The sequence below is a fragment of the Coturnix japonica genome, chromosome 24, assembly GCF_001577835.2.
Source record: "Coturnix japonica isolate 7356 chromosome 24, Coturnix japonica 2.1, whole genome shotgun sequence".
Classification (NCBI taxonomy): domain Eukaryota; kingdom Metazoa; phylum Chordata; class Aves; order Galliformes; family Phasianidae; genus Coturnix; species Coturnix japonica.
In genome coordinates, this window is record NC_029539.1 from 4,298,554 (window position 1) to 4,322,714 (window position 24,161).

General features: G+C 48.2%; 1 long non-coding RNA gene across 6 annotated transcripts; it reads right to left on the reverse strand.

The window, feature by feature from the left end:
• Positions 1 to 1,143: 1,143 nt before the first annotated feature.
• On the reverse strand, positions 1,144 to 22,634 carry LOC107324317. Of its 6 annotated transcripts, none has more exons than XR_001559473.2 (10): positions 20,947 to 22,634; positions 13,466 to 13,939; positions 12,513 to 12,619; positions 10,762 to 10,848; positions 10,251 to 10,357; positions 10,028 to 10,171; positions 7,546 to 7,760; positions 7,035 to 7,256; positions 3,374 to 4,659; positions 1,144 to 1,523 (listed from the first exon to the last, which is right to left on the reverse strand). It is a non-coding gene; the product is annotated as an uncharacterized LOC107324317 (long non-coding RNA). The 6 variants fall into 6 exon arrangements; XR_004309585.1 differs by lacking the exon at positions 10,028 to 10,171 and having other exon boundaries at positions 1,147 to 1,523; positions 3,374 to 3,486; positions 4,605 to 4,659; positions 20,947 to 22,600; XR_004309584.1 differs by lacking the exons at positions 1,144 to 1,523; positions 10,028 to 10,171 and adding exons at positions 1,566 to 2,011; positions 2,998 to 3,069 and having other exon boundaries at positions 20,947 to 22,633.
• Positions 22,635 to 24,161: the final 1,527 nt, after the last annotated feature.

A 24,161-nucleotide genomic window follows, 5' to 3' on the forward strand; every position in this document is an offset into this window, starting at 1 on the left:
GTTCCTCTCCAAAGCTTTCCATCCACACCTGACACATAGCAGTGCCACCTGGGGCTCCTGGCTGCCACCAGCCCCAGCCTCTCCTGCAGCACTGGGACCACTCTGCATGGAACTCAGCAAAGCAAAGTCCAACTTTAACGACCCTTCAAACTGTTGTCATTTGCCTTCCCCTGCAGTTCCTAGCAGCCCTCGGTGAATGACTGTTAGCATGCAATTAAACTCCCTTCTCGAAAGGTTACCGATAAAAATATTTCTCCCCATTGTTAAACTGGGCATTTATTGGGTCTTCCTGCGACCTTTAGCATGACAGAACTTAACACTTTCTCTGCAGGGGTGTCTGAGCTGCAGGAAGGCACTGCCATGAGCTGACAGTGCACTGTTACATCAGAATCTTCCCTTCTGAACGCACATGGAGATCTCTCCCCCTCCACGCACATGCATGCCTCTCCCTGTGTATATATACACACTCATTAAACAAATGCTAGCTATCAATTTCACTGAGTGCTTATTCTGATAATAGCTATATTTATCATTTAGCATCTCTGGATGCAGTTCAAGTCTAAAATCTACTATGAGCATTATGATATTTAATAAGGGTGTTTTATTTTTTAAATGCAATAAAAATAAAGATAAGCCCTTTTATTTATTTTTTTTTCTTTTTTTTTTTTTTTAAAGTCACCTCCTGGGTTTTAAATCCATCTCTGTCATTGACACACTGTGTGACCTTGGAGACATCATTTGGTCTGAACCTCCTCCTGCATTGGATGGGGACAACTCTACTATGGGCCCAGGGGAGTTGGGGAAGATCATTCATTCAGGTGATGCTGTGAGCATGGGGTTGTGGGGAGCAGAGGGGCTGATGTGGGGCAAAAGCACACCCTCAATGTTATAAATATGTGGCAGTTTATTGAGTGTTGGTTTGAACTCAGAAATCCTAATGGCCAGAGAACTCCTGGGGTGGGGAGAGGTGCTGTTACCTGAATTATCACCTGCTGTAGCATCACTTTCTCTTCTGCACTTGTCTCTGTGCTGTTCTCTCAACCATTGTTTGGTCCCAGAAATCATAGAGTCATAGAATCACAAGGTTGGAAAAGACCTACAAGGTCATTCAGTCCAACTGTCCTCCCATTACTGTTGCTGCCACAAGCCACTAAACCATCTCTCATAGCTCCTCATCCAGATGCCTCTTGAACACTGCCAGGAACAGCAACTCCACCACCTCCCTGTGCAGCCATTTCATTTCCTATGTTCACCATGCTCCAATAAGTGACATTTTTTTCTGCATGGAGGAATTCAGTTCCACACCTTTGCTTCCTCTGCACTTCCATGTCAGACACCGCTGTGTCAGACTGCCCCTCTGCTGCCATCTGTCACATGGCAACAACATGGAACGGGATATTGGTGGGAAGGTTCCATCTCTACTGCTGTGCCACCACCATCCGCCTCTGATGTCACAGGCCAACATCATAAAACAGGAGGCATTACTTTCAGAGCAGTCCTCATAGCAAAAAGCACAGGTATCACTGCAGGGAGGAAAGGCACCACTTGTAAGTAGGTTGCTGTTATTATTTTATTATTAATAATCACCTATTTTCTTCCAAAGGTGCCAGGTTCACTGCTCCCATTCACTGCCCTTGGGCTGCTCAGTCCAGTGGCCTTATGCCCTTTCACCACAGAGTGGACAAACAATTTGCATAACTTAATTAAATTTACAGTAATCTCCACCGAAGTCGGCCTGTAAAGGATGCTGTGTACATGGTCTTAAAGCAAATCACTGCTAGTGATGAAAGAGCCTATTTCAGTTAAGCAAATTATGAGGAGGCAAGCGATGTCCTCAGTATAATAATTCCATGTGAATTATTTATATGGAATCTGCAATTACATTGAGCAAAACAGTGTTGTACGCATAAAGCACACTTAATTATCCAACCACCTGTTATGAACGAAGGCACAGCCAATGGCAGCATCGCCTATAAATTACCCAGTGCTGGAGCAGCAGGTTGGCAGCATCCTGGGGATGGGAGAGAAGAAGAAGGAAGAATAGGAAGAAAACAAAGATGGAAAAGGAGAGGAAAAGAGAGAGGAAGAAGAGGAAGGAGAGGTAGAAGAAAAGGGAGGAGGAAATGAAGAGGAAGAAGAGAAAAACAGAGGAAGAAAAAGGGAAGTAGAAGAGGAAGAAGAAAAGGAAGAAGAGAAAAAGAGGAAGGAGAGGAAGAAGAAAAGGAAGAAGAGAAAAAGAGGAAGGAGAGGAAGAAGAAAAGGAAGGAGAAGGGGAGGAAGAGGAAGAAGAAGAGAAAGAAGACAAAGAAGAGGAAAGAGAAAAAAAGATGAAGAAGGATTAGGAAGAGGAGCAGAGCACAGCACTGACAACATACAGATGTTCCACTCCTGCATAGATCCAAGCCCAGGCAAGCTGCATGCCAAGAGGTTTTTCTCCTGGTGGAGGAAACTCCCCTTCAGATAAACTTAAGATCTTTAATTTCACCCCTAGAAAGAACCTTCTAAAGGTGTTTTGAAACACTTTTCAAGCTCTTCCCTAATGGATGGCTTATATATAAATCTCTGGGCTGATTTCCCTTCTGTTGTCCAGTAACTGGCCCAGCCAAGCACGTGGTTTTGGCCCATCAAGGAATGGACCGGTCCTGAATGTATAATGAAAGAAAAATGTGTGTTTTTTTTCATTAACAGATTTACCATCTATAAATGTGTGAAAATATTAAAGGCAACAATTAACTTTATTGGAAACTTTATATTCTCCGGCCTCATTAGAACTGCCAACAAGATCTATTATTAGTATTACTATGCAGATAATGTAATAAAAAGGGTATTTAAAGTGGACAGTTTTGCACTGAAATAAAACAGCTTTTTCACCCCTCTTTCTGTCCCTCTCCCTTTTGCCCTAAGTTGTGTGGCACTGTTCAACAAGCACAAAGCTCCCTGTGTTGAACCCATGGTTATTGAGCCCCTTGCCAGAAGCTTATGGGAAAGAGTTCTTACCACGATAGCAAGGATGGAATGAGAGACTGGCATGTGTTTCCATACAGTCCAGGGGCTACTTGAGCTGGAACACTGTGGATAAAGCAAACATCCCTCTGTGTTTGCCTTTTTGGGGTAAAACCGCACACTTTTAGGGACAAAGACATATTCCATCAGCCTGCTTATTAAATTAAAACACTAATTCTTCAGGATAAGTATCAGTAGGAAAATTCCTCCTGTCCCCATCGTGACTTCAGAGCAATGCGTTGCCCTGCTGTGTGGAGGGACAGCTGTGCTGTGCAGACTGCCTTGCATTATAATTGCAGAGAGTGAAGCTTGCTGCTCTTAATGATGCCTAATTTTTTTGGCTGTTTTGTAAGACACGAACATCTCTCACCTGTGACGTTGCCTGCTCTTCTTGCAGGGCTTAGAATTTCAGTGTTTCCATCCCAAAGCTTCCTTTCACCGAATCCATTCAGAGCAACAGGTAGCGGCAGGAGAAAAGCCAGCCTTTAAAGAAGAAAGGGAAGAAAGGTTTCCTTTTGTGACACAAATGTCAGGACTTCTTCTCCTCTCACCATGACTTTGCTTTGAGTGATAATTTAAAAACTGAAGTTAAAACTCAAAGCAGGAGTCAGCTGAGACTGCGGCTGACCTGAGCTCTGCGTGGCATCACTGAGGCTTGAGGGGGAATGGAGGGGGGTTCATCCATAGCCAACCCAAGGGCAAGCAGCACCCGGCCACAAGCAGGGACATGTGTGAGCAGTGGGGATGCTAGAACCCATAGGTTGCTCATGGAGAGTGGTATTTCTGCTGTCTGTGAGTGAGAGGTGCTCAGGGACCCGGGACATGGACTCTATCATTATATAAAAGAACCTGTTTAATTTGTGGGTTTAAATTTTAAATAACTGTCAGAGCTGAGCTGCTCTCAGCTCTCGTCATAACGCACTACACACAGTCTGCTTCGGCAGGAGTCCCCGCTGGGGGTTCCAGTGCCATTTTAATGAGCTCATTTCTCCTTCCTTTCCTAATATCTCCTCATACAGGGCAGGGGCAGCTCTGTGTGTCTGCTGCCTCTCACCCCTCCATGTCCTTAGCGTGTGCATGCCACCATTTGCCCCATAGGGCCAAACCCCTGCTCTGCTGAAATGGGTGACCTGGGCACAGGTGACCATCCAGGCAGAGCCATGGTGAGCATCTGGGTGCCAAGCTTCAGCACCCTGAGGCCAGGCACTGGGAGAACATCAAGAAGGCACTCTTCAACCACGAACTCATTTCCAGCAGGGCCACGCTGCTCAGCACCAACTCTCTCTTTTAACACAGTTTCAGACTTGTAAGCTTCTCCTGCCCTTTGCTGGATGGATGAGGTCAAGGCTTGACTGGCCGTGAGGCTGCACCCAGCACAGCGGCTGCTCCGCACGCTGCAGCATCCCCAGCCCTGCCTGGGTGCTTTCCATCACGTTTATTACACCCTGCAGTCTAATTAACAGAGACGAGTCAAAGGACCCGTAAGCAATGATTGCAATAAATAATCACTCAGCGACCACGGAGTTAATATTCCACCAGGGTCTCCTTCTGGCCTCCAGAAGAAATGGCAGAGACAGAATGGAAGAGAAATGAAAGCTCACAGTTGGACGTGCCCAGCGCTGCCTGAAGAAAAGGACAAGGGGGAATGGCTTTAACCTGAAAAAGGAGAGATGTGGGTTAGATGTGAGGAAGCAATCCTTTCCTCAGAGGGCAACGAGGTGCTGGCACTGCTGCCCAGAGAGCTGTGGGTGCCCCATCCCTGCAGGCACTCAAGGCCAGGTGGGATGGGGCCCTGGGCAGCCTGAGCTGGTGGGGGCAGCCCTGCCCATGGCCGGGGGTGGCACTGGGTGGGCTTTGAGGTCCCCTCCAACCTAAGCCATGCTATGATTCCACAGTTCTATGATCCTATGAAAAGCTGTGCTGCCACAGAGGCTTACTGCCCTTCCCCAAAAACTTCACAGCAGTTGTTAACAACTTTTCTTTTGCAGTTTTCCACATGGTGTCAGGAAATCACAAGAAGCTGGAAAAAACAATAGGTCATGTCAGAGGGATGGATTGTCCCAGAGCATCGCATCCCTGCTCCTCTCAACTCACCCAGCACATCAGGCTTCCACTCCCAAAACCCAGAGGGAGGAGGAGCATCAGGACAACTGCATCACGAGATCTTCATCTGCCTCCTCCTCTTCCTCTTCCTTTTCCCAGCTCCGTGATATCCCCTTGCATCCTGCTTTTGCAGAGCTCCCACATGCCATGCCAGTGCCCAGGGCACCCTTCACTGCCCCTGAGCTGGCAGCAGGGTTCAGAGGATGCCATCAGATGCTGAGCACAGCCCCATGCAATTATCCGTGGAGAGCTTGGCTTTGCTGATAATTTGTGAGCTCCACACATATCTCTACTAATTATAAATCTCAGCTGAGATTTGCATTTTTATGAAATGCTTCTGCTAGAAATCTTTGTTAAAAAAAAAGAAAAAAGAAAGAAAAAAAAAAAGCCCTGTTCATATTAATTCAGTCTAATCTTGGTCATTTCAAGTTCCATAAGAAAGCTCTTTCATAGGGCCACAAAGCTAACATCTATAACTTTTCAGTTTCGCCAGAGAGCGTACCTCTGCTCTCAGTTGTACATTTGTCTTTGAGGATGGTGTTCACAATGAGCTGTAAGGACAGGAACGTCCTGCACAGCCCACCCTGAACACAGCTGGGGGGATGCTCTGTGCACTGGGCTTTGCAGGGATAGAATAGGGACACATTGCCTGCAGGGAGAGCATCTCAGCCCCTGGTAGGGCACTGGTACAGGTTGCCCAGAGAGGCGGTGGTGCCCCGTCCCTGCACGCAGCCAAGGTCAGGCTGGACGGGGCTCTGAGCACTGCTGGAGCTGTGGGTGTCCCTGTGCACTGCATGGAATGGCACTGGGCAGCCTTTGAGTGTCCCTTCCAACTCAAACCACTCTGTGATTCCTGGCAGCACGCAGTCAGAGTTGCAGAAAATGGCTTTCTTCCCTTTAGCAGGGGCTCTTTTAAGTGGGCCTTTCCCAGATGGGGCTCAAAGCCAAAAATTTCATCAGCAATTTGTATCTCATTTGAAATGCCTTTGTCTGGAGTCAGGGGAAAAAAAGATTAACTTTTCCTCCCTGAAATATGGCTGCCGGATGCGAGGGAATAGAGAAGGCAAATAAGCAAAGCAAAGTTAAGCTTTCTGTATAGAGCTGGAGGCTTAACGGTGCAGATTACAACAGCAGGTGATGAGCAACTCTAGCCTCTGCTGTGTAGGCTGTGAAAAATCCTGTTAAACTGCAAAGGCGTTTTAGCTACAGCTCCACATTTCAGAAATGATTGAGCTGAAATCTAAGGGAGTGACAGCAGCCAGAGACCAAGAGGCATCTCTCTGGTGGCCGGGAGGGTCCTGGGGGCTGAGCAGAGCCAGGGATGCATGGGTTTGGCACTATGGGGGTTTCTTGTGCACCCTGAACATTTTCTGTGGTGATTAATGCAGAGAAAACAGGGCAGGATGAAAGCACGATGAGAAACGACTCAGCCCGAGTAACGACACAAGTGAGCAGCTCCAGTGTAGGAGCAGGAGTGTCTCGGGGCAAGCTCAAGGAAAGGTCATGAGCTTTATTTATTGCTCTAAATAATTGATAGCGTGCCCGTCTTCAAAGGCACCAGCACAGAGCACAAAAACAAAAGCAGAGGGACCCACAGCATGGGGCAGCTCTAGGATGCTGTGTTGGTAGCTCTGCTCTGGTCCAAAGTCCTCAGCATCTGCCCCACCCGCCAGCAATGGCAACAGATGCCGGTGAAGTTCCTGGCCATTAGCTGCTGATAAGAAACTAATTAGCTCATTAGCTAATATCTGATCTTTCGGACTGGGTTCTGTCTGCTGTCTGATTTCAGCCCATGTGTGCGCAGCCCAAGTCAGTGCCACACTGCCACCAGCTCCTGGGGAGGGGATGAGGTGCCATTCCTAAACTCCAACCAGCAGCGTGAGTGGTGTCAGCCCTGCTGCAGCTCCCCATAGAGGCAGATTGCTCACCTGGGTCCACCTCTGCTGAGCAGGGCTGGTGCCACACACCTCACACCCATCGACTTTGGGAACTTCACACTTTGCTTGTGTTCTCCTTGCAGCATCACATCCAGACCTGTGCTTGCAGCTCTCCTCCCATCATGTTTGTTCTTCTCTGGGAAGGCACTGAGTCCCTCAGGGATAAGCAATACCTGTTGCCGCTCTTTCACAAGGGTTCCCATTCCAAGTCTCCTGATACAAGATAAAAGAGAAGCGTTTCCACTCTGCACAGGGTATCCCTGGGGGTTGTCCATACTATGCTTAAACCCACTGGCCCCTTCTAGGCAGACATGAAGGCAGCATTTACCCCTTGCAGAAGGCAAACCTGCTGGAGGTGGGCTGCCAATGCAGGCTGCAGGGGGCCCAGACATCTCCATCCCCCCATCTCGAGGCATAATTTGGGGTGCAGGGAGTAGGGCCGTTCCCCAATACAAACACATGGGATGAGCATTAACAGCACAGTCAAACTTCCCCAGCTTACCCAGAGTGAACCCGCAATCCCCGAGAGGTTTGTCCTTCACTAGAAATTAGTGACAAGTTTCCAGCGCTTTCCTCTGCCATCTGCCCCAGCTTTAGTTGAAATGCAACATTTTACTCCGGCAATCAGTAGGTAATCTTGTCAGCATTGCTTAGAGAAGCTGGGTCTGTCCTGCCCATCTGATGCACTGTGCAACAGAGGGAAAATCGTGGGTTCCTCTTGAAAGGAGGGAAAAAAAATTAAGGTTGACTTTGGCACAGGAAAACAAGCAATCCGGAGATGACAACGTGCCACAGGAGCTTAAAATAAGCATCAACTAATTCAAACAAAAACAAATCTGCATTGAAAATAGACTCTTCCCCAGACCACATCCCCACTTTAAAGTGTCTTTGAATCCTCCCAGGCACATTTAGAACACACTCCCCCTTCACTCTCTCTCACTCACTTTGTTTTGCTGTTTTGTAGCCAGCAAATGAGGGCTGAAGTTTGAAATGATGTTTCCTTATTAGCGCACATGCAGATGCTGATACAACACCGTGCCCATGGCTGCCTGTGCTGGCACTGTGTGCTGTGCCAGCCCAGGGGAGCACAATGGGGGCAGCCCGCAGTGCCTTCTGCTCACAGCAGGCAAGAGAGCGCAGGAGGGGTGGGGGTATGAAGGAAGGATGGGGGGGAAGGCATAAAAATAACTGGTTTTGTATTTCTTCTCTAATAGCATTTTAAAAGCTTGAGGTAGAGTATGGGCTGTGAGCCTGAAGGGCAGAACTGATCCCAGCCCTCCCTCTCCCACACCAATCCACCTCCTCCAGCCATTACTGGAAGGCTTGGAAACGTGGCTGTCCCAGCATCAGAGGGAGAGATCAATGCAATCACAAGGTCATCCACTGGTAGGCTTGAAAATCACCAGGCTTCACCCATAGATGGAAAGACTGGAGCTTACTGGTTGGCAAGGCTGCAGTTTATGGATGGGTGGGGAGGGTCTACACAGAGCCACCACCTGGGGCCAAGGGTTTGGGCCTGCCCCTAGCAGGAGGCATTGCCCTGGGTAAGGGGATGAGATACAGGGAGCAGGGGATGCTGCACGAACCCACCAGCTCCTGCCTGCTGCCAAGCACCCTCCTCTCTGCTGTCCAAGCAGAGCGTAGCACCAACTCCACTAATTAAAAGAAAAGCAGGAGGAAGGGAGGAAAAAAAGATCACCGGGCGAGTCCCCAGGAGGCAGGCTGTCTCCTGCACATGCCAATCCCCTTCAGACATCTCTCAGATCTCCGCCGCCGATACCACCTCCTCGCTCCTGCTCTCCTCTGCATGCCACGCCGGAGCCAGCATTGATAATTAATAAATCTTGCAGAAGGGAGTGGAAGAGGCTGTCGGATGTGCAAGCAGAGCGGGCACTGCTGGAATTGATTACTGTGGAGGCTGAATCGCTGCTTCTAATTAATGCATTGTTCGTTAGGTGTGGTGGTGTTACGGGTTACAGATGGGGCTCCCCAATCTGCCCTCATAACCCTGAGCGCACAGAGTGGTGCTGGGGGCAGATATGCAGGGTTGAGTTGGACGCATACACACATGCATATGGTTTAATCAATGGGGCAGCACTTCCTATGGAAGGAAACGCAGAGGAAGATTTGCCAGCCTTGATAAGGGCTGAACCCTTTCTTGGTGAATGGAGAATTTCACTATCATGCTTCCCCCAGGCCTCATGTAAGTGACATGAGATGGATGGCACCATATTGGGTCCTAGAATCATTGAGGCTGGAAAAGACCTCTAAGATCACCAAGTCATCCACTCATCCCCATCAACCCACATCCCTCAGTGTCACATCTACACAGTCTTGAACACCTTCAGGTCATGGAGGGAGCAGAGTGGGCAGCATGTAACAGCACTGTTGAAGCCAAGAGCATGAGAAGGGCCATGCAGCAAGGAAACTGCAACCTTCAAGCACAGACATGTGAAAAAGCACCAACAGAGCTCCTGACAATGACCTTGCTTCTGGTTGCAGCTCTGGGCAGAAAACAATGCTTCTTGCCCAGTCCCACCTGCACAAAGCTCAGAGCCCACAGGTAGCAGCTGTAGGGCAGGTACTGCAGATCGCTGCTCACTGAGCCTCCAGTTTTGGGGCAGATTATGAATTGTTTGATATGGAATTTCAAATGATCACTTAAGTAGCTAATTAGCCTGTAACAACTTTGAGCAACCTGGGCGTAGTGTGTATTTAAGTGTTTAATGCCTTTTTTCCCCCCTCTCTCTCTCTCTTCCTTTCTAATTGGCATTTAATTAAAAGAATAAATAAAAAAGAAAAGCAGCTTTGCCTGGGCTGTTCGGGTTTAAATATTAAACAGTTTGCTGCTCCTCGAGGAGTGCATTGCTTTGGTTGGGAATCAGCACCGAAAGCAAAGGGCTCAGGGCTCTGCCCCTTCCCACATCAGCTCTAAGGAACCAGGCAGCACAGCACGTAGTGCCACCTCAGCACCAATGCCTCACCTCCTTCCACATGGTTTAAACACTGCCCAGAGCTCAATTTGGCTGAAATCTCCCCTCTGCACTTCAAGTTGTTTGCAAGTTGGCTTCAGATGATGTCCTCCCCTTGATGGCTTGGGATTTGCACAGCTCCCAAAGAGCAGCTATCTGTATGGGGATGATGGAGGGGTCTGGGTACCCACAGAGAGCAGCAGCAGCCCCAGCAGTTAGGGGGGCTGTTTCTCACCTTGCAGCCTCCTTCCTCAGCACGTTTCCCAGCCTTGGCACAGCTCCCTTGGCTTCCTCCACTGAGAGCAGCCTCTGGTGCCCCCGCAAAGCCCAAGAGGGGATGCTCTGGAAGGAAATGTCCATTAGCAGAGCACTCGATAACTTCTGCTTTCTGATTTATGGGAGTCACTAATGTCTGAAAATCATCTAGTGCTCTGGCTTCCTCTCTTGGCAAGAGGTGCCAGAGCAGGCTGGGCTGCCAGATTAAGTTATAACAGCTTCGGGAAGGCTCTGATGTCTCTGCTCAGACATCCAATGCTGACTGAAGACCAGACAGTCCCAAGGAGCTGCTGAACAAAGCAGCACTTTCAAAGCCATTCTCTCCAGAGATGTCACTGTAAAGGAGGAGGGCAACCCCACACAGCACACCCACTGTAAGGCCACCACATCCCCATCCTCAGGTCTGCATCCCCAGGGAACATGGAAACAGGAGAGGAAAACCCCCACTGTGACTGTGAGCAAATACTCACTGTGAAAAGTTGGTGTCCAGAAGAGAAACTTTCCCTGCTCGTTTGAATTTGGGCGGATCTGATGCAAAACACACCAAAAGTGTGTGCCTGTGAATACCAAGCGTGTTAATAGGTTAAAGTAAATCCAAAGTAACATTTGAAAGCTGGAAGATGAAAGTAGATCACAGGCCAAAGATCAAACAATCTAGAACCACTTCTAAGCCTTTTAGTGCTGCAGATTATTAGCATTTGAAAGTGAAGAGCATTAGTGAGAGAAGAGGATGGGGGGGAGCAGAAAGGAATTGCTGTTGTGCAGATAAAAAGTGAAGTAAGTGACAGTGGAAGAAGAGGAATGAAAATTATCCAGCTTATTGGGCATGGCACAAAAGGATGCATGCGCAGCTGGAGGAACCACCAATGGGCCTGTAGACTGCAGGAGCTGCTTCTGCTGCATTGGTCTCTCCAAGAAGTCCTGATGGTTTCCACTGAGCTGTTGTGGCAAAGGCTGGGAGCCATCCCCTGTGGGAATGCCAGCCCTGCAGTGCCATGAGCCATGCATTGGGGTGCACAGCCCCCCCCCCAGCCCACAGCATCCTTGCTGCTCCAGTGCTGCTTTACACCCAGGTGACTGAACACAATTAGGCCAACAAGTGCACCAGCACCTGGCTCACATCTCCTTCAACCATTTGCCTCTATTTCAGGGTTGCTATTTCAGAGCTCCTCAGCCACATGGTGCGGGATTCTGTTAATTGATGCTTGCAGAAGCTCTGCATGGTATTGTCCTGTGTGGATTCTTTTTGTTACCGGGACACTGGGATGAAAACCTGCCACCACAAAGGAGCTCTCAGCAGGTCTTCAGGCAGAGCACAGGGTTGGTACAGCAGGACAGGGCTGGTGGTGGGCATTCATCTCATCCCCCCCCACTGCTCTGCTGCTACACAGAGCCCAGCACCTTTGTTTATCTCAGGTGCTCCTCTGTGTGGCTGCAATTGCAAGCAGCAAATTATGAGAAAGGAGAGAGGGAGGCGAGTGGCTGCCATCCCTATTATATGCAGCCTCGGCTGTAATAAACACTGAAGTCGACTATTCCCAGAGGGAGTTGCTAATATAGGAGATTGATTCACTGCAGTGTAACCCCCCAAGGGCTTTACACACAACTCTGACTAAACTTCCCATAAAATCAATCCAGCCTTTTCACCACTTTTGACAGGGTGTTCTAATATTAATCCACTCTCCTTGTCAGTCAGCTCTGCTAACAAAGGCTTTAATGATCTTTAACCAGGCGTAATAAATACGACATAGGTAAGTGGAGGATTCCTGGATCCCTCCAGAAGAAAAGGAAAAAACCCTTTCTATAGGCAATGGGCTCGTATTAGTGCTGATAATAATAAAGAATAGTAAAATAACAATAATGATGACAAAGCAAACAGCTTCCAAGGGGAGGCTGCATGGTGCAACTCAGCTGCTCCAGGAGCACATGCAGAGCAAGGAGTGAGTGCAATGAGATGGGTGCAGAGATGCCAATGCCCAGCCAAGTGAAAGACAGTGCCCAGAAGGCAAGTGAGCCTGATGAGCCCCGGCTATGCTGCCCGCCTCAGCTAGCCTCAGGCACCCGCAGCAAACAGAGTTTTGTTGGAAGAAATGTAAAGTGCCTGGCCCCTGTGATTAAGCCCAGCACAGACTATTCCCTTTCTCCTGCATCATTTCCACATCTCTGCTTCTGACTCACTGCTGACTTATTCTCCCTGACAGTTAGACAGACAGGAGCCCACCTCGAATTGTTCGCACTGTAATTAGGAAAGTCCTTCGCTTCTGAAATGCGTGCAGGGCAGGCTCTGAGCGTTCAACAGGATGGAAACACAGGGAGAAACACAGGAACCTGTGTGTGAAAGCACAAAGAGTCAAAGTAGGTGTAGAGCAAGGCTCAGAGTGGTTGGGAGCTCGAGCACATGCTACAGAGCAGCAGCAAGGTCTGCATACCCTTCTCCAGTAGGGAAAATGCTGGGATGCATCACTGTGGCTTCACTTCTATGCTGCACCCCAGGGCACAGAGACACAAGCACCTCTCATTTCACAGAACCATAGAATCATTTGAGTTGGAAAGGGCCTTAAGGGCCATCTAATCCAACTCTCCCATTGGGATCAAGGACTTCTTCCCCACTCAGACCAACCCTCTTCCTCTGCCATGAGAGGATTCCCAATAGACACCATTGAGAGGTGCTAGGTGGGTCTTACAGACAAAGTAAAGACTACAGGAAGATGTTTGTAAAGCAGAAATGGGTGTTTCATGACACACTTGCTCTTCCCTCATGCAGCTTCCCTTTGCAGACCCAATCCACAGTGCCACATTGCAACTGCTGCCCTAAACTCATAGATGTATAAACACAAACATTGCTTTGGACATGGGCCACAACCAGGCTGATTTCAGCCTGGACAATGTCTGTTTGCTTTGGAAGAGACAGTTGCTTGTCATCAAGCAGCAAGTTAATGGCAGGTGAAACATATGTAACTCATCAGCACACTCATTCTGCCACAATGAGGCTGAAGCTACTTGCCCATCCTCTTCCTCAAACCATCCCAGTTTGCAGCTGAGAGAAAACAGGAATCAGAAGAGATAACTTAAAGGAATATCATCTGGATTGATTCAGCAGTTAAAGTGTCCAAAAAGTCCACAGGATCCTTCATGGTGCTTAATTACACGGCAAATGGAATTGGAAATACTTACAGAAATTTAATGTCACATTGGCATCATCAGAAAATCCCAGGGACATTTCCTAAGGATCACCTTAATGTCTTTTGCAGGAAAGGGAGATCCTGGGTGAGTATTACACTACCCGTAATGTTATAAACAAATCTAATGGTCTGCTTTGCTTCGCTCCTCAACAGAACTCTTAATTATGTATCTTGCAAATGTGCTTGGAAAATGGATTAGCTACACCAGCTGTTTGCTACCATGGCACAGTCTTTTCCAAAGCGTTTGTAGTGGCTCCAAAGTATTATCCACGTCCCCTGCTCTGGCAGCACAAGCATGTGATGAGGAAGGACCCGCTTTGGTTGGATGTGCAGATTAGCTCGGGCTTTGTAGACCAGACGCAAGGTGTTTTGCTGGAATCCGTCACAGCTGTCTCTGCTTGCAAGGCAGGAATTGGGATAATTTGTGCAAGGTTGGTTTGCTTTTGGTGCACATGTCGCTTTGCAGCTGGATGGCAGGAGAGAATAGAGAAGAATTTCAAAAACAACCACCACACAGAAGGGATTTTGCTCATGAGCAGTAGCCACAATGAGGTGCAGGGGTGGCAGGAGGAGAGAGCAGGCAGACATTTGCCACTGGGCTTAGTAGCAGCAACAGAGTCAAAAAGAAAAGCAACAGCCTTGCAGCAACACTCTACAGTGTGGAAGCTGTGATGGCCATTGGGCTGCTCCATCACCTACCACAGACCATCTGTACCAGAAGGGGGTTTCAAAGCATCCCAAGACAATGGTGACAAGGCAGGATTGCAGGTGGCATGACCAGCCATGCATTCTGCTCATCTCACTTTTTCAGGGCTCCTGTAGGGGAAGGGCAGTGAGCACCATAGCACTGCTCATTCGAACTCCCAACTTCAGGAGAGGCTGGGGAACTCTCAGCCAACACAAGTGATCAAAGAGGATCATGTATTATTTATAGGTGAAGGAGCCAACTTTTTGTTCTGTATTTACACAGTGCTTGGCATAATAATATCCTCATGCAACCAGATCCCTGCCTGGGACCAGACATCCAGAGCAGCCCGCAGGCACAGAGCTCTAGGAGCCGGACAAAGCATTACCATGCTGAGATGGGTGGCACATCCATGGCAGCTGCCAGCATCCCACACTGTCTTGGCTCCTTCCCATATTCATCTCCAATGCAGACAAGGAGCCATCCTTTAAATAAGCTCCCGAGGACACCCATTAATAAAATGCTACTTATCTCTGCGTGCTCTGAAATAGCTAGGTGGGCAGTGCACTGTAATGGAACTTTTAGCTCAAGTAGCAATGACTTTGACCGTGCAAAATTACACTCTATTCTGGCCAAATTAACTAGGTAATGCCTTGCATTAGTGTAAAATCCTCCATCAAACCATGAAGGCTGCCGTTAAAAACACTCAAGGCCAAAAAAATATGGTGGTGGGGGGAAGCACTCAGCTCAGTTAACAACCCGAGAGGATGATTTTCCACCTGGTGCTGCCCTCTGCATGTGGGTGAGGTGGGGACAGATAGGGAGGGAAAGCAAATACCTTTTCTGGGGTGTAGCAGAGGCTGCTGGAGGTGGGACAGGGAGCACTGAGCCAAGGCACTGCCCAGACCCCCAAGCACCAGCAGGGTCCCCTTGTAGCTCATAGTCTCCCTCTGCGCCTGCACACATTAACATTTCCTTACCTCTAACAGTGTTCCCATGTCACACTGAGTCACAGCTCAGTGGGCTTGCACCAGGCACATTCAGAAATGCCATTTCTGCTTTGCCTCCATACCTGGAGGAGCAGCTTAGCCATCCTGGTGTCAGCCACAGGACTCTGCTCCCTGTATCCCTCCACACCCAGCAAAAATCCCTCAGCACCTGGTTATGGGCTGGGTGGCAGCCAAGATACCCCAGGGGAGGCACTTCTGGCACTCCCCACAGTTGCATTCCATGGCCTAAAATTCTTCCTACTGGAACTCCCTCACCTAAGAGGGAGATTCTGCCTGTTCTCATGGCTGTGCTGCTTTATACATGCAGCACTATTTCTCTTTTTCCCCTCTTTTGTCTGTTACTACAGCAGATCATACTGGAGGAGCTGCCTACTAATAGGTATTCCAGGCAACTTGAACAGCTCAGGCAGAAGAATACCTGGAAGAAACTAAGGGATCTCTGACGGAAGAGCAGGCAGACATCAAATGTGGCTTAATGAGGAGAACACGACTTTCCTATTAGCGCTCCCCCTCCATGTGACATAGGCAAAGGGAAAGGGAAGAAACTGCCAAAGAGCTTATTTGTTTTGCAATTACGGATGAAATAAAAAATTACTTGGTCTAATTAGGCCTCTTTTAGTAAGAGAACCATGCAAAATAATCTCCATTTCATTATCAATGCCAACACGATTCTCTCTTGCGCTTTATATGTTTAAGTGAAAATGTGGAAGGTCAATTTGCTATGTAAATTCTCACAAATTTGGCTAAACTAAAGCGATTACACTAATTCGTATGCAAATTAGCTTAATTGATAATGACTTCTCTTAGTAACTTTAAAGAAGGGGGGGATTATTCCAATTGTGACAATCCTCTAAAGTGTTTCTTTGCCCAATAAAGAAATGGTATCTTGACAAATTAAAGAGAATATAATGAAATCAGATTAATTAATGCTATGACCAATTAGCGCAAGCAAAGAGAAGAGATTTACAGAAGCAAAATTCACTAGAGCAGACTACAGGAATTCATCATCTTTCACAAAGACATTTATACACCTTGATATTCTTCAGAGCACGGAAGAATTCTTTGCTTACACAAGTAGTCTGCTGTTAAAATAGTTATTTCTGTTCAATGGAAGGAAGCGAAATAAATTCAAAAGCAAAAGCCTGTCATATGCTTGAGGAAAGAGCTGGGTTCTTGCCCCACCTGACTGAGGCTGTTGTCCATCAGCACTCACATATACAACTCCAGCAGATACATACATAACATACCCCTTTCCTCCAAAATCCTGTAAATGTCAGGTTTTATAGAAAAAGGAAAAACCCTGGTCCAGCAGCAGGGAAATATTCAACAGGTGCTTCCCATTTCAAAGCTCTCATGGAGATGCTCATCACAGTCCTTTGGACCTGATCCTGCTCAGCCATGCCAGGCCGCCTCAGAGAACATTAACTACACCAAGCAGAAAGTGACAACTCAAAACTCCCCCTACTACCACAATAAAACTAGTGTGAAGTAATAAAAATAATTACCAGCAACGCTGTATGTAATATCCTTCTGTGTCATCTCTCTCCTGTTGGCAATAAAGCTACCTAACAAATTAACTATTAGGGAGGGACCATTTATTTACCTTGTAATTAGACCATGCTGGAAAACGCTTCATATGAAGTGTCACATGGACAGGTATAAATTAAGGAAGCAGCATGCAGCAGGGTGACCATGCAGTGCATGGCATGGGATGTGAACCAGAGGTGGATCCTGTGTTGCTTCACCCCCAGCCCTGTAGCACATCAATGGGACAACATTTCTCCTTGTGAATTGGCAGATATTCCCACTTGATGAAAAGGAAGGCAAGACAAAGAGCAAACAATAAAAGGGAGCATGGACTGGCATGATGCTTCTTAAATGAAAATGGGGGTGGGAAGAGATAGACCTCTCAATTTTTGATGCTGGGGGTCAGAGCCCCCCAAATGACGAGCTGCATATTATAGGGTTTGGCCTACCCCAAACGAGGGCAGCTCCTGGAACAGCAGCTGCAGGGTGCCTGCTCCCAAATAACCAAGTTGGTAGAGGGCAGGCAGCCAGGTCAGCATGTGTGATGGAGTGCTGCAGGGCCACAAGTTTTCTGATGCCATTATCTGAGTTCTTCAGATAGCTGAACTACTGAATAAGCACTATTGCTGGCTTTATGGCATCGCTCTGCTCAAGTTCACATCTCCAATGCATTACCTCACCTCAGCCATTCAGAAAGGAGAAGGGAAAAAAGGTCATTCTTTTAAAAATAAAATACCATAAAACTCCACCCCTAAAATCGTACAACAAAGCAGTGGCCAGAAGGTCTAGGCAGTGGAGGTGAGGAGTCAGGAGGAGGCCAGCAGTGAGCCCTCTGTTCCTCAGCAGAGCCCCCACATTACAGCCCTGCCCATGGCACCCTCACCCAGCCCAAGGAACCCCCAGCGCTGTCCATGGTATCCCAAGCGCTGTCCATGGTACTGCCATCCTTCTCCTTGACATCCTCAGCTCTGACCATAATATTTCCAGCCCAGCCCCTGGTACCCAATCCCTGCTTAAGGAACCCCAAGCCCCACCCATGGTACCCCCAGCCTGGTTTTGATATCAGAGTGCTGAAACTCTTCAGTTTCTAGAAACTGCTCAAACACTCTCTGCCCTACATTAGATGCAGCATTTATAACCATAAATCAATGGTGCTATTAAACTCTGCTCACAGCCCTGATTTCCTTGAAGCCCTGGCCATCCTCGGCCACAAACACACACTTGCTCTGCCCTGTTTCCATTGCTGCAGAGCAAGAGGCTTAGTACCCCTAGCACAGCTCCAGTAACATGCGCAATGGATGCGATCACCTCCCCCCCTGTGAACCCTGCAGAGCCAGTGCGATGGAAGGGAACCTTTTGCTCGATTTATTTCACCGCAGTCAATTGTGTGGCATGTCTCCCAGTTTGTTGGTACCTCTTGAGCAAAACAGGCTCCTTCCATCTCATTGGCGTTATGCATGAGCTGGGATAGGAAATGAGCAAATATGCTGCTTGGATAAACACCCTGAAGAGGGTCTTTCTTCCCTTTCTCCTTTTATTTTGCCACCCTTTTTTCCCCCCCTCTGTCTCTTTTTCTTTTGGCATTTTGTTGTCTACAAAGACAGACAATAAAACAGTAAACAGGAGAAAAAAAGCCATGCCTTCAGATCATCAGCAGAAATCTCTCCTCACTCCATTTTCCTCTGCTATTTGTTCAACTCTAAAACATTAAAGGAAGAACTGGGTGGGAGATGCAGGGTTTTTTTTCCCCTCAGCTTTGTCTCTTATTTGTTAATTGTGCTCATCAGTGAAAATCATTCATGGTAGAGATGGGGAGCCAAAAGAAAAAGTAGAAAAAAAAACAACCCAGAGCTGATCATATGCAGGGGAAATAACTCAGATGTGAAAATACTTCAAGACTGGGAGATTGCACTATTTATTCACACAAGTGTCCTGCTGTGCCTCAGAAATGCAGTGATTTAATGAGCTGCTGCAAAGGTGTTTGTTATTAAGAAATTCTGTCTCTGGTTATTCTCCCCCGTGTGATTAGGACAGAGCCCGGCAGAAATTCTGACTCGGCACACCATTAAAGATTTAACGTCTCTCCCCTCCCTGCTCCCAGCTCCACAGCACTTTTGAATTCATTCCAGAATTAAACGTGGTACAAGCTGAACAGGGCTTGTTCAGCACAGATGCTGAGTGAGAGTTAAGGAGAAATTAGGAAGGCATTTGTGTTAACAGATGTTCCTCCTCTCTGCCGGGGATCTACGCATGTGGGGTGATAGTATGGAGATTGCTGGGAGCGGGGAGCACCCAGAGATGCCTAACAGGACAAGGACCAGGAGGGGTCTCACCCCACATCCCTGGGCTACACCACCCAGCAGGGATGCCTACATCCATCTCAGCATTGCTACCATCCAGGTTCTTCATGGAGTGGGGCACCAAAGCCACCTCAGGATGCTTGCTGCTCACCAACCCTTCCCCAGGCTCCTGTCCCCTAGACTGATGCTGGTTCCCCACCCTGACTCAGTGATCCAGAACACAAAAGAATATCCATAAGGAGAATTTTCTGGGGCACCCAGCTCCCTGGTGATTTAAGCACGCTCCACGCAGCATGTCTGCTCTGGTTGCTGTGCTGGAGCAGAGTGTTTCTCCTTTCAAGTCGCTCAAGCACCGCTATTACTCTGAGGCTAAGCAGCGCTAATGGAGAAAGCATTCCAAGTTTCATTTTCCTCTGTAATGGAAAATGCAAGAGCGAGATTTCAGTCTGTGAGCACTTCTATGAAAAAACAAATATCTTTATTGGCACTGGACAGCCTGCCAATCAGCCACAAAATTGCTGGCTTCTCTTTCTCCCCTGAAGGAATGCCTCTGCATACAAAGATACCGGAAAAACTTCAGGGCCTGGAGGATAAAAGGCCCTTCTTTGCCTTTCATTGGGTGATTTGCAATGCATTGCTTCAGCATAATTTCCCATCTCCACCGCTCACAAAGGACGCTCTGTTGCTATCTGTGAGTTTAATAATTTCTGTTCCCTACACCTTGCATTCATAATGCATCTTTCAACACTTCAGCTCCTGCTGTCCAATAAAACCTGAGGCTTCACACCAAGAGAGACCTGGAGCTTGAGCTGCTTCTACCGCAGCCCCAAAGCTCCCACATGAGCTGAGCTCCACAGTGCTAGAAATGAGCACTCTGGAAGGACTGGGTCAGAGCAACCCAACTGCAGACTGGCAGTGTCTGCTTTCAGCCCTGTTACTCAACAACTAAGGAAAGCAATGCATAGCTTGTGTGTTCCCATCTTCCCAGGTACGTGACTGTCTTCTCCTCATGGCCTCTGTCCCTCCCAGGGGATAGTCAGGTGCCCATGGCCAAACAGGTTTCATGATTTCATCCTTGTGAGGCTTCTGTCCCACACTGCCCAACTCTGTACATTTCCCACCATCACCATGAGGCAAACTGCAGAAAACTTATTACCACCTGTTTTCAGATGGGAGTATTTGCCTCAGTTATTCCCAAAAGCCTTCAGTCCCCACAGGACATATTTTATATCCATTTACCCAGGAATTCAGCTATTAAAAGCCTGCAGACACGAAGCATTTGTAAAGTTAGTACAAGAGGCTCCAAATAATCCATGGAAATAATCCATGGCTCCATCTGTCCTATGAGCCACATGTCTCCCTCCCCTTCCAATAGATGCAAACAGAAGGCACAAAGCCTAGTGGGGCGGCTGCAAGGCAATGACCCTCACGCACCCCCAGCACAATTCCCACATCCTGAGCCCAAGAACAGAGAAGCAGAGAAGTCAGCTCAGAAGTGGGCAGACGTTGCTCTCAGTGCCCTTTGTGTTGGCGGCATTAAATAAATGTCCCCTGGCTCCCACTGGCCATGGCCTGACCCTTTTATCAAAATGCATCAAAACGCTTTTCACAACAGCAAGGAAATGCTTTATTATTTAGTTGGGCAGCCCTCACAAAGTCCTGCATGGGTCACACAGGCAGCATCGCAGCATCCATCTGATTGCTACTTTTGGCACATACCAAGGGAAGGAAAACAGAGCCTATCAGTGCTGCAGCAACAGGAGGCTATGCTGAGACCAGGTCTTGCTGCAAACACCCAGACCAGGAGTGCACGCACAGCAACATACCAACTGCACACACCATAGCTGTGTAACCTGATGGAAAGTACAGCAATAACAATAGAATCCTAAGCTACAGCAAGCAAGAAGTTACTCAGAAACAGGCACAGAAAGAAAAGAAAGAAGCTGCTTACCTTCAGAAAGCCCGAGGTACTCAGGGATCTCCAGCAAAATATACTAGCCTCCACTGCCAACCCTTAAATGAGGTCTGGGAAGGGATGGATTCTGGCTCCACCCTGTTCTGGTCACCCAGGTGCATGGCACTGCTTGCACCTGAGCTCCCCTGGGCTGGCCCTGCCTTCCCACCAGGTGCTCAATCACTGCTTCAAGCCATGACTTAGCATTTCTGCTATAATAGCTTCACACAGAAACCTCTGCAAAGCCTTCCAGGCCAGGCCAGCTGCTCTGCAGCATGCATCTGAGTGTTTTGCACAAGCACAAAGTTCTGTAAAGGCACTGAATTATTAAACCACTAGAGTCAGCTCACCCTCCACTTTCAGGGTGAACAGGTCGTTAATTACCTGCTGTAAACAACAGGGGCAGAGAACCAACCAGAAAGCAGGACTGGTTCTGTTCACCCAGACCCCTCCCTGCAGCCCACCTGTGTGCAGAATGAGACCCATCTCCAAGCACCTGCTCTGCTATGGACACAGCCTGCCCTGGTCTTATTTACTTATTTTGGTAGGGCCCAGTATGTAATGCAACTGTACACAAATAAATAATGCAGACTGCTAAAGATTGCTGCAGAGGTGACTTTTCTGGGGATTTAATGCTCACATCCCTCACACTCTTGCCACAGCGAAAAAGAAAAATTACAAATTGATCTACAGGACCAGGCTCCCCTCTCACACTGCCCTGCTCCATTGCTATAAATAATGGCCAAACCCCTGGGGGCTGCATGCAAGTCTGGGGGATGGGAGGTGCTATGCTTTGGTGCTGAGGAGCTCCAGTGTCACCTGGGGACCCAATGATGCATCCCCACTGCTGGAGCATCCATCCCTATCCCCATGCTCCCCTTGCCCCTGGTGTCTCTCCTGCAGTCCTTGACATTTTCTTTCTCAAGGGGCAAGTCCCTGGTGCATCCTCACAGAGTAATTGTGAAATTATTATGGTTGGTGATTTTAATTTAAATTGGATGGAGAAATGTTGTACTGCGGCTGACTCATTTGCTATGGATTTTCACTTAACCAAATTGATTAGTCAACCAACTAGACTTAACTTGAAAGTTGTAATCATTCATTATTAGATCTAATTTTCATGTTGCTCCCAGACTACGTTCAGAAATTGAACTGCACAGACTTTAACCAAGTTGGGGCGGAGGCTCTGGCAGGGGAGTGCCCAACAATAGAATCCTCCTGCTTGCACCCCCCTGGCTGCTTGGAGTGCTGGAATGGTACAGAAAAGCCAGAGTACCGCTGGGTCCAGCCCCAGCCATGCATTCATGCTGATGCTCCCCACCTCCAAGTACAGTTCCAGAAACATCTGTCCTCCCCAGGAGCATGCAAAGGGGCAGAAGCCCTCAAGCAGGGGCTAGCAGAGCCCCCTGACCATCCTCGCATATCGTTTAGGAGCAGCTCTGTGTATCTGTAATTACCACCAGGCACTGCAGAGGCCACTGCCTCTTTAAATAAGCAGGCTGCATGCCAATTAATACCTTTAATTAACAGTAAGGACTTGCTGGAGGGACTAGGGCTTGGTCTCCCAGATGGACTTTCTGCCTGTTGATCCAAGCGGCAAGGCTCTGTTAGGTCAGGCTGGCTGAGACCTGCTGCCGGATTGTTCACTGCTCCCTGCCAATTAAAATGACTGTGAGGGAAAAGATACCTCCAGTGGGACAGCCAGCTAGGCAGGGATGGGCAGCCAGACAGACAGCTGGACACACAGCAAGGGGGCAGCCAGACAGACAGTGAGGGACAGCCAGATAGACAGCTGGGCAGACAGCTAGACAGACAATGAGAGGCAGACAGACACACCATGAGAGACAATCGGACGGACAGTCAGACAGACCACAAGGGACAGATGGACAGACAGATGGACAGACCTCAAGGGACAATTGAACAGTCAGATAGACCATGAGGACAACAAGACAGGCAGGCAGACCTCTAGGGACAGCCAGACAGATCGTGTCCCAGGGTATGGGGACAGGCAGAGCAAGGCTTCCCAGTGCCTTCCATTCTCTCCCTGGCTCCTGCAGGCTTGGCTCTGCACACAGGGACCCCCGAGGCTGCATTTCATCTCCCCACCTTCCCATCCAGATAATTGTCATGGTAGCAGGTGCAGGAGCAGCGGGCCAGAGGGAGATCTTTATTCAAAGCAATGTATGTTAACGTCTCCAAAAGCTTTTAACGAAGGCCATTATTCCCACCCTGAGAATCGATGCATTTTAATTCCCTCCGAGCTATTTGTTTGGCTTTGCTTCTGTTTTTCAAACACGCAAGACACGTTTAACAAAACAAGGTAGCCCTGCGAGAGAGACGGCACATTGCATTTTCCCTTGAAACTCCTGGAAGTTCATTTTCAAAGCAGGGCAGTTTTCTTGGAATCAATGCATATCAACCAAAATCAATAGTTACTTTACGCAGATGGGCTGAGACACCTAAGTGATAGCGCTCTATGGCGTTGCTATCCAAATCTATATGTTTTCAACAAGTCAATGCATTTTAGCAGCTGCTACTGTCTTTTCACTTAAAAATAATCCAATTGCAGTCCCTTTCCACTGAGTCCAGCGATACCCTCTGTGCATTTAGTGAAACCAAAGCACATGCACTTGAATCAAAACCTTTCCCTTCAGGTTGGATAGTAGGGAAAACTCCTTTGAAAGAGTGGTTGGGCACTGGCACAGCTGCAAAGGGATGTGGGGGAGTCTCTGTCCCTGGAGGTGTTCAAAAACATGGAGATGTGGCACTGATGGACACACTGGTGTGCAATGTTTTTGGTAGGTGATTGGTTGGACTGGATGATCTTAGAGGTCTTTTCCACCTTTAATGATTCAATAATCATATGCCAGCCCCTCTCTTCAGACAGAGCCTTGTGAGCTCAGCCCCAGCCCAGTTCCCCTTCTCCCCATGGCTCCATGTCCGCAGAGCACACAGCAGTGCCACGCTGAGCATTACATCTTTACAAACCAACGCAAATCCCACATTTAACGCTGAGCCCTGATCGTTCACTCCCTCCTCTCAATCTGGGATGAAAACCACTGCTGAACAGGCACTCCAGCTCTTGACCACTTACATTTCTACTGACATTTCATAAGCTTTTTCATCTGGCTTTGCTCTTCTGTAGTGCAATCACCAGCATGTCCAGGTGCGCTGGCATGAAAGGCAGCATGTAAGCAGATTTTTGCAGGACA